The sequence below is a fragment of the Gavialis gangeticus genome, unplaced genomic scaffold (assembly GCF_001723915.1).
Source record: "Gavialis gangeticus isolate Ggan-Ray unplaced genomic scaffold, GavGan_comp1, whole genome shotgun sequence".
Taxonomy (NCBI): Eukaryota; Metazoa; Chordata; order Crocodylia; family Gavialidae; genus Gavialis; species Gavialis gangeticus.
Window position 1 is genome coordinate 42,128,035 of NW_017729026.1, and position 10,501 is coordinate 42,138,535.

The 10,501-nt window shown below is 48.6% G+C and overlaps 1 long non-coding RNA gene across 1 annotated transcript; it reads left to right on the forward strand.

Annotated features, from left to right (window-relative positions):
• The first annotated feature begins 2,114 nt into the window (after nucleotides 1-2,114).
• LOC109299660 lies at nucleotides 2,115-8,199 on the forward strand. Its single transcript, XR_002097947.1, has 4 exons — nucleotides 2,115-2,303; nucleotides 4,238-4,376; nucleotides 5,411-5,533; nucleotides 7,911-8,199. It is a non-coding gene; the product is annotated as an uncharacterized LOC109299660 (long non-coding RNA).
• Nucleotides 8,200-10,501: the final 2,302 nt, after the last annotated feature.

Sequence of the window (10,501 nt, forward strand, 5' to 3'; positions counted from 1 at the left end):
AGCTGCCTTTGACCCCCCATTTGCAAGGCGGGAAGGACAGCACGGTACTAATGGAGGCCTTTAATGCTCACCTCCTTTTGAGGACTGGGAGATCCAAAGGGCAGATCAGATGATGTGGGAACTGATTAACTGCATGCAAAGCCTTTCATCATCCCATATCACTGTACCTCATGTCTTTTATGACTATAGACAGCAACAACAAGGCTCTGAATGAGATTGGCACTCCAGAGTATTGTTTCACATCAGTCCCAGGGCGGGACTGACACCTGTCCCCAGAGGTCTGTGTGAAGTAAACCAAGAATTTTAATCCAGTTTCTCTAGAGGGGAATCATAGCTCCAGACACCAAACCAAACCATACTTCCTTCCTTCTTTAAATCTGAGGAGAGAGCATGAGATAAAAGGAAATTGCACATGGAAAAAATCCCATTTCTTTATAGAAGGAGTTAAGATTATGGCTGAGTTTTCAGAGGGACTGAGCACCTGCAGCAGAAGCTAAAGGGTGATGTCCATTTCTGAAGTTCAAGCCAGAAGCATGCAATTATTGAGGGAAACTGCATATGCCGTATGTCTGAACTGCCAGTAGCAGGCACTATTTTAGAAGACTGAAGTTTGTGCATGGCATCCTGTAAGATGCCACACAGCCAGCCTTAATAGCATCGCAAACTTTGCCATAAGTTCACTGATATGGAATTGAGACATAACACACCTAAGATCACAGATCTTGCTGTTGCTAAGTTCAGAGAAAAGTGTTCATGCAGGTAGCCCTGTGCAGAGGGGGTGTCAGCTTCTCACTGTGTTTTGATGCAAGCAAAGAGCCTAATTAAGCCAGATGCTTTATTCACATAAAAAATATAACAAATAAAAAATATAATCAAATGTGCACTGTCTGGTGCACTCCCCAGCATCAGTGTGCTGGGAGACAGGGAGGGAGGCCCTGAGCAGGTTGCTTTGCCCCAGGCCGTGGGCCGAAGAAATGACAAAGAAAAACTCGGCTCGCAGTGGCAAAACTGGAAATCCCCCAGTAGTGGTACTTCTGGTTTTGGTTTTGCTTTTGCTGTGTCCCTCAGATGCTGTTTAGTAGAGTTTTCTGTCTAATAAAGTGCCTGTTAGCACAGCTCTTGCTGTATTTTACTTGGTCTTGCATTTCCTCCAGTGTACGCAGGCACACACTGCACCTAATCACACCTATTCATTTAGCAAGTACATGCAACCATTCTTGTATCATCAGGAAAAGCTCCCTCCTCCTCCACAAATTACAGGCATTTCAGGAAAAGCAAGAGTGAACCCTCTGCAGTGAGAGTTTGACACATCAGAGGTCTCTGAAAAGGAACTCAAGAGGTCTTGGTTCAGTTCCCTGCACCAGCACATGTCTTCTGGACCTATCAGTTACTCTCTCTTTGCCTCACTATCCTCATCTGCTAATTGAGAATAGTGGTCATAGTCAGTCTTACAGGGATTGTGTATGAGTTAAATAACTAATGTTTAGGGGATATGGCAGTGACATGGGAGGGAAACGAGTACCTTTATATAAAGATTTTCTACCACATGAGACATTTGTGTGAGATTCCCATGGAGCCAAATTTTAAAGTCCTGAATCATCAACTTCTTGAATAGCTTTCATGGCAGCTATCCACCCCACACCCACCACTGGGGGCACTGGATGGAGAGGGGGGGTGGGACCTCCATGTAGACAGGCCCAAGAGCCATGTGGACAGGGTGCATTTGGTGGGCTGGATGGACAAGAAGGCTGCAACCCAGTTCTGTAACATTTGAGGGCTTCAGCAAGCCCTTTTGGATGACAAGATGAAAAAAACAAAAGAGGCCAAGCAACTAGGAAGTGACAGGAAGCTTTTCCTGGTTCCTACCTGTTTTTATTTCTCACAGATTCAACCATGGGCAGATTTAAATAGTTAATCAGTGTTGGAAAGTACTGCGCATCCAAAGAAGATAGGAAACTCCAAGGTGATCTGAGGGACTAAGATATTCTACATCAAAACAAATTAAGCCTCCTCTGAGGATACTTATATCTGGAGCCTTATGCAGCCCTGTGAAAGCTTACATGATACACAGCCCCTCATTGGTTAGCAGCCACCTATGAGGCAGGGATTGGTCACCTAGTTGTCATAGTGATGCTTACATCACAAAGGCTGTTGGCTCACCTCTTTCTTGGGTTCTGGACCTGGCGGCTTGAGTGGCTCCAGACACTTCCATGATAGGAGCTGCTCAGCGCATGAGAGAAAGAAAGCTTGTTTAAGCCAACTTTGAACAATGGAAGTCATCGACCTGAAACTACCCAGCAGAGGTAAGATCCCCATGATGTTCTCCATGCCTAATCTCTAGTCTCACACCTATTCTTGGAAGCACAAGGAATAAGTGGATTAGCTAAAATCAGGTTTTCTAGAGCCAGATTTTCAGTTGTGCAAACCAGTGTTACTTGGTGGCCTGGACTGTAGCTTGGGTGATTGATACCAGGTCAGGATCAAGACTCAGCCTCTGAACACTGACATGCTTCTGTTCATTGGAGACTGTGTTAGATATTCAGGGAAAGGCCTCCTTCCATTCCTCAAGCTCTTTCTGACCCTGTCCCCCTTGCAGCCAGGTGGATGGTGTGAGGTGTTTCTGTATACATTACTGTGGCAGGGCACTGTGTGTGCCTGCCACTTTAAGGGCCTGGAGCTGGCAGCCCTCAGGTGCCTAATGAGGGCAGCCATTTTAGATTCAGGGCTGCCCATATAAACAAGGCAGTTCAAGGAGAAAAGGGCCATAAACTCAGGCCTGTTGGAGTTTCCCCTGACTGGCCCATGCTGGGGCCAGGACCGGAATGGTCGAAGGGCCAGGGGCCCACCATGAGGGATGCCCAAGAGCTGAGGGCCTGGGGTCCCGACTAGCCTGGAGGTGGGCCAGGGCTAGAGGAGCCGAAGGTCTCGGTGGGGGGGAACACACATGAAGGGAAACCAGTTTCAGGGAGCTATGTTGCTCGGTATTACGGCGGAAGAGTCTGACTGAAGGGAGGAATCCAGGTGGGGTTCAATAGTAGGGTACTGAGGCCCAGTGTGTGGGGTGGGCAGTGATAGTGAGAACATTGTGATGCCATCTGTGAGGCTTGGGCTGTGGTGTAAGGGAGGAAAGGAGCTGCAGATAGTGCCCCCTAGCATCAGGGCAGAAAATGGGGAGCCTCCCGCTTAATTAACATCCATTAATGAATTAATTAACATCAAGGCGTGGTGTGGGAGAAGGCAGGCTGTTAGCCCAGGAACAGGTGGGTGGGCCACATGGAGATCGGCCCCGAGCAGGCCTCCTGTTACAATTACCTAAGCTTAAGCACTAGATGTGCTGGTTCATGTTCTAATTAGAACATGTTGGAGCAGGGTCAAGGAATCAAGTCTGCTCCACATCCTAATTAAAACACTCCAGCATTGACTCTCTGTCATATGTAATGAGCCCTCTCTCCCCCTGCATTTTGAAATGGCTGTGAGGGTGCTTTAACTAAAGCTCATTGAATAAGCTTTAGGTAAAGTGCTCCAATGGCCATTTTAAAAGGTGGGGTGCCTAATACATGTGATGGTGAGCCATTTTAATTGGAGTGGCTGTTGGGGAACCACTCTAATTTAAACAGCCCCTTCCCACCCCGGTATGTATATAGGGGGCCTAGCTTTCAAAAACTTTGGCCCTAAACTGTAATTTTAGGTGTGTAATCCCAATTCTCCAGCTAATTGTCAAGGAGAAAAGAATTGTTATTGTCTACATGACTTTCTTATTTTCCTGAAAACAAATGTCACAGTAACCTCTGCTTCCACCTGGCTGGGCTATTTTGCAAGCAAATCTTCTAGCATTACAGAGCAGGAGAAAGGGATAAATGCATCTTCTTCTCCCTGACCAGGTCCACCTTCACCCCTTTGGCTTGTATAGCTGTGGCCATTGTACATGGGACTGTTGATTATAGATTTTTACCTTCTGATGCTGGCCAACACCAGAGTATCATCTCCATCCTGACAAGGAAAGGCTTTTTTGGTAGAACTAAATTGCACTAAGGAAAGTGCCTCTTTGGCAGTACCAGATGCCTCAGGCCAGGAGGGTGGCCTAGAGAGCTCTCCCATTGTTGCTGTGCTAGGAAACCTTTCCTTTGTAGCCAGGCCACAGGGTTTGGCTCCAACAAAGCTGCTAGTGGATGGTGATAAATGAGACCAATGTGATTTCTTACACAGAAATCAATAAAATCCTTTTACTCCATTGCAGGTTTTTCCACCAGTGAAGCCTCTGCAGAGAGATGCCTGATGGACCAAGCTCAGGGCAATCTTGGCCAGGGTTTGGCTAGGCAGACATGAAGCCTGACATTACTGTGAGCCTTCTGCTGGAGAAACTCCAACAGGAGGAGGTAGGGTGATGGCTCTGTATCACATGGCTGCTCTAAGCATTTCCTTCCAAGGCAGTGCAGGGTGAAACACCAACTAAATATGGTCCTTGCCTATTTGCTGTGTCTTTTCCATTCATCCTCTCCTATTAAAGGTCACAATACAGCATGCCCTTGTTATATTGTGATGTCACTGTGATATCAGGGCATGCTCACATGGGCATCATCTCTCCCTCCCCAGTGGAGGGGAGATATGGTATAAGCCATGTTCAAACAAGCCCTCACCCTGTGGATAGTGCTGTGAGCCTCTTTAGTGTCTTCCTCCAAGTTTCTCACAGCACTGAGATATGAAATATAGTTTCCCAGCAGCCTTGTGAGCCTGGAAAGCCTTAGCTTTGTGGCCCAGGGAGTGAAGTGACTTACCCATTGTCCCTCAGCAAGTCAGGAAAAGAACTGGGAATACAGCCAAGGGTGCTGAGTCTCTGTCTAGACCCTTGGCAATATTCTTTCCTCACCCAATTTGCTGTCATCCAAGTATAGTGCCACTGGGTTAAGGGAACCTGGTTCACAAATATTTCAACACCTTTCTTCATTCAGTAACAGAACCAATCACACAATGTTTTTGGCAGCATCTTGCCTGGGAAACTCCTGCTAAATTTGCTGCTCAAGATCACCTGGCAGCTCCTTGTTACTCCCCCGGTAACCCCGTCTCTGAAGGAAACATGTCAGTCACTCCTACCTCCCCAGTGCACTGGGTTGACAGTGCTTGTGATGCATCTAACTGCTTTTCTGATCATATTTCTGTGTCTCCCACCATTCTGTTACATTGTGCCCTCACAGTGCCTGACAATCCTCCCTTGTTAGTGCCATCTGTGAACATCTGCATGAAAGGACAAACCCAAGACACTATGGGTTGTGTTTCTGTCCAGGGAGCAAGTTCTCCCTCAGAGTGACTGTAGAACAATCCCTGGGTAGCTGATGTCCAACATCACAGTCTTGGATGATCTGGCATTGGTCCCAAAGGAAACCCATTGTTCTCTTTCTTGGTGTGTTCCCAGGGGACAAAAGTAACCATTTACTCCAGCCTGAAGAAAGTCTTGCAGGGGGACACACAGGGCCTGGATAGGAGCCCTGTCAGGAGGATCATCCACTTGGCCTCCAAAGACATGAGGGAGACCCACGTGGGTTAGCTCTGCCCAGTTTCTTCACAAAAACCTTAGTGTATGCCCAGTTTGTTTGGTCCAATGTAGTTTGAGCCTATGGTGTATCTCCTGCATGGGCCCTGGTTAGAGGCTGCAGCCTTGTCAAGACAGATCTCCTCCAGATGTTTCTGGAGAGCACAAACATGATCCACCCCAGTGTTGAGCTCCTCTGAAACATGGGGCAGCTCCTCTGCTAAGAAAGACCATAGCTCATAGGTGCTTTGCTGGGCATAGCATTATCCTAGAAGTTTCCTGGTCCATGCTGAAGCTGTCCTACAGCCCAGGTGAATTCTGCACTTGGCCAGCCAACCAGAGCCAAAATATTGTTCATTTAAGTGTTTCAGTCAGCATTTATGAGTGAGGGATCTCATGCAAGGAATTATTAGGGGGACTTGGTGAATTCAGAAACCGGTATTACAGTGTCTAGTTGGTAGGTGGTGGGGGAGACATTTTGCTTGAATGCAAGGGTTAGCCAAGGATGCAGTGGACTTAAGGGAGAGGCCAAACACTGGGCCACAGGAGAAGCTGAAGCTAGTGCATCATTCTCTCTCCCTTTCAGAGGAGGCAACTTTATCCCTAGCCTGATTTACCACTGTATAAACTGTGCATTGGGCATCTGCTCCAGTTTTCTCTTTTTTATTCATTGTCATGACCACCAGGCCTGCATGTCCTGGAGCTACAGCAGCACCTCCTCACTCCAATGTTCCTGTGCAAACGTCTTGTCTTTTCTCCTCCTCTGCAGTTGTGGGAGGCTTTGCCCAGGCTGCCAACATGAAATTCCAGATCAGGGATGAGAGCCCGTTCCCCAGCTGTCGGGCAGTTGACTACTGTTTTCATGTGCTCCCTTTTTTTAACTTAATGAGCAGCGGCTGGCTGAGAAGCGAGGACCTGGAGATGTGAGCTGCTGTCTTTCTAGCTCTACAGCACAGCTGTCACATGTCACTATGTCTGCCTGTCTGGGCAGTTCAGCTGGGAAGACCCAGTCTCAGGGGCTCATAACACGTGCCTAAGAATCTGCTCTGCCCACAGGCAGTGTGCAGTTGTGTGCGCTAATGGGTGTCAATGAGTACTGGGATACAGGGCAGCTCCTTCTGGGCATGACACCTTTGGTGCCCAGGGGGATGGCAGCAAGGAGGAGTTCACTCTCTGCACATGAATCTGGGCACATCAGCACAGTGAAAGGTGTGATCCATGAGCCATCCCAGGGCCATATCCCATGGCCCCTCCCAGCTGCTGTAGTTGGGAATCACGCAGACTTGGTCCAATGATGGACCAAGTAAGCTGCTGAACTGAGAAGGAGAAAAGCTGTGCCTCTTCCTGATCCAGAGCAACCTCCCAGAAAGTCTGTCAGAGGGACTCAGTCCTGCCTTCCCTCTCTGCAGCTGCAGCAGTCTGTGGTCCAGGTGCTGGGACCCATGATGGGTCTCCTTGTCCACCATGAGAGACATCGTTTTTGAGAGGCTCCCGTCTCCTGCAGCAATATGAAGGAGGGGTCAACAATCTTCATGTCACCATAGTGAGACACCACCTAGGAAACCAGCATTGGCTCTTGTCTGTATGCATGGATGTGCACACTGGCATGTTTGTGCATATACGACTTGCCCTAGGAACTCCATAGCTCTCTTGGGGCTTTCCTGGTGTAGTTCAAAGTTCAAGACTCCTTAACGGATCAGACTCACCTACCACTGGGGGCTGTGTTGGGAATGCCGCTTCTATTTTCTGGGAAGTCTGATAAGAGGAGACAAAAGAAATGAACTACTGGATTGCTCCTTCCAGCTGAGTTTTGCTCTGCTCCCTCTGAGCTTGGCCTCTCAAAGCTCCATGGGGTAGGGAGGATCGGAGGTTGTGTCTTGTGGAGTGCAGAGATTATGGTCAGGGCCTGGCAGTTTAAAACATGGAGATTTGGGGCTCCCTGCTATGTGTTTGTCTTTGTTTGCACCTGGGTAGCCCCTGAGGCAGCAGAGGTTTACCCAAGGGGAGAATCCCACTTCAGCTCTGTGCTTCCCTCTCCTGTGACCCTGGGGCTGTGGCTGGTTGGTCCTGACTCTGCGGTCACTTTTGGGGCCTACAACACCCATGGGCTATGGGACCCACTTTCCTCCTGGCATCCTTTGGAAGGAATATAAATCTCCAGAGTGGTAATGTGGGTGGGGTGTATTCAGGGTACTGGGCAGGGGCTCAAACAGCACAGTGTGGCATGGTCAGAGCTGCAGACATGGAAACTGCCAGCACCCAAGTAGTAAAACACCAAGCATGGGGCAGTGAGGTATTTTTTCTCACTCACTAATTTTCTGCTCTTGCTCACTCCATGGTTCTCCTCTGTAACCCTCCCTTTGACTTTCACTTTCTGTTGTAGAGTCTGAGCCAGATCTTGGAGGTGGCCTATGATTTTCAGGTCCCTCTCCCCAGTGGGAAACTCAAAAGCATCTGCTTTGCCCTGCACACCTAGGTAAAGGGAGGTCACTCCTGTGCTACTCGTCTTAAGGCCCAGGAGGTCCAAGTCCCATTAGCCAGACAGACCCAGTTTGTGGCGGTGCAAAGCCCCACTCTGCTGGCAACCTCTCTGCTTGCCCAAGAAGAAAAAAACAGGTGGTGGTCTCCTTGTCTCCCCTCAGTTCATCTCAACTGCTGGGGAGGTCCATGCAAATTCTTTTGCCATAGCGAGTCAGGACCAGAACAATCAACCCTGTGGTGTGAGTCCAGCCAAGAACAGCTGTGCTGTTAAAGAGACTTGGAAATCAGGATCCCCTCTTATTTATGGTCTGGACCTTTGAGTTCCTGGCTCTTGCTGTGATTGCAGTGATGTCTCCTGGGACTCAAAAAGACTCTGGTTCAACTCATAATCAGTGGGAGTTCAGGATCTATTCCACACTTTCATCTGCACTCAGATGGAATTGCGGAGAATCCCTTCCCTTCTTCCCACAGGTATGTGATATTGCACAACTGCCGAGATCACAGAACCAGGTCAAGGTGTTCAACTGTCTCCTTCTGCTCGGTAAGGAGAGGAGACTCCAAGTGACATAGGGGGTTCCTTCGAACCTCGCTGCACTGTGCCAAACCTGGAAGGGGGAATGAAAATGAGGAGTGCTGAGGTCACTGAAGTTCTACTCTGTTCCCTGCAGTCTGTATCTCCCCAGACCAATTGATTTTCCTTGTGGGCTCCCAGCTCAAGACCAACAAGGAGGCAAGCCATGTGGTGTCCCTCTCAATCTTTAGTGGCATCTTTGCTGCTGACTAAATATGACCAGAGCAAGCGTGTTGACTGCCATCTTGCCTGACCCTTCAGGAGCTGAGTTAGGACTGTCCAGAATGAATAACCTGTCCTGCTCTAGCTGCACTCAACAGCTCTGGCTGTGTAGAGCTAGACCCAAACCACCTCTGCTGGTTGGTCACAAAGGGCCAGTAGCACCCTGAGTCCTGCTGGATGACACAGGAATGCTGAGGCCAAATCCTGTTCAGACATCTTTCCTGGCAGCCCTCTGATGTCAAGAGGTTTAACAAGACCTTTGTTATGGCCCCAGAGACTTTCCCAGGTTACAAATGGGTCTTTTGCAATCTGGATGCATCTTGCTGTGGAGGATGAGCTCCCAGAACACAGCAATATTGTACCCTCCTTCTCCTTCCAGTGCCAGAGATGACCAAGAAAAAATGTGAGCTAGTCAAGGCCATGAGGTGCATGCTTGGTAATCAGAGTACTCAGGTGAGGTGATTTGTGAGTAGTGGCTGTGCTGGGGATGGCACATGGACCTGACACAAAATTCCCACCTGAGATTCTTGGTTCTCTTGTAGAGAAAACCTTTCCTCCTGTCAGTGTTTTCAGGGAAGGCAGTCTGCCCCTCTGCTTCCAGAGCTGGGGATACTCAGGATCTAGGGAAGTGTTATCAGATTGCTAGTGGGGAGGGATCTGCTTTCCTTCAGATGCCAATTTGGGACTACTGAGTAGTAAGGACACATTGTATTCTTGCCTCTTTATAAACCCTAGAAATAAAATTGGAGGGCTGGGGACCCTTCTCCCTCCCTGTTATCCTTTCCAAGGTTTGAGGGATGGTTTGTGCCATGGCTGGTCCCTACCACCATTTGGGTATAAGGGCAGTCCTGACTCCAGTCTGTCCTCTCCTCCCCTCCAGGTGAAGAAGGCCATCCTCCATTTCAGCAGGACACTGCTCAACGTGTAGGGCCTGGATGACTGGGCCTGGGACTTAGTGGACTATATTTTCAAACAGTCCAGCTTGTCTAGCAGCCAAATGGTAAGAGAAATTGAGGCTGGAGACTTGGTCCTACAGTCCTAGTAGGCTTCAGCATGACACCCGCTTGAGCAAGAGCATGGGGTGCCTCAGGGCAGCCAGGCTGAGTCATTAAAACCAGGGTCAGACCATTTCCACTGGTACAGATCTAAGGGAGCTCTCATGACATTAGTGAAGCTACTCTGGATTTTTCCCAGGGTGTCAGCAAGACTAGACTCTGAACTGGACTATGTATATTTTCTGATGAGGCTGAGATTTGCCTCTTCAGGCACTGAGGAGTGAAAACCTGACCACACAGTCTGTCAAGGAAACTTCCTTGAGAACAGCAATTTTGTCTTGTAGAAATAGAGTCTCAAGAATGTGTCTTGGTCCTCAGGATATAGCTTGGGCCATTGATAGAATCACAATTATGAGATGCAGAGGATTGAGCTGGCTGAGCCTCTGGAGAAGATGGAGCAGATTGGGTGTGTGATGCCTGCACATTTGTGTTCACTGGGCTGAATCTGAAGGGTTCTCTTGGAAGGATGAGGGAAGTGAGAACTTGGCAGTTTTCAAGACATAACATACTCCCAGGCCCCAGAAACACTTTGTGTCTAGTGGGTAGTTGCACAGTGCTTGAGATGTTTCTGAACTGGGAACCTGCCCCACAAGCTTGGTTTTTCCTTTATCTCAGCTCCAGTGAGTTGTGCTCTGATAAGAACAT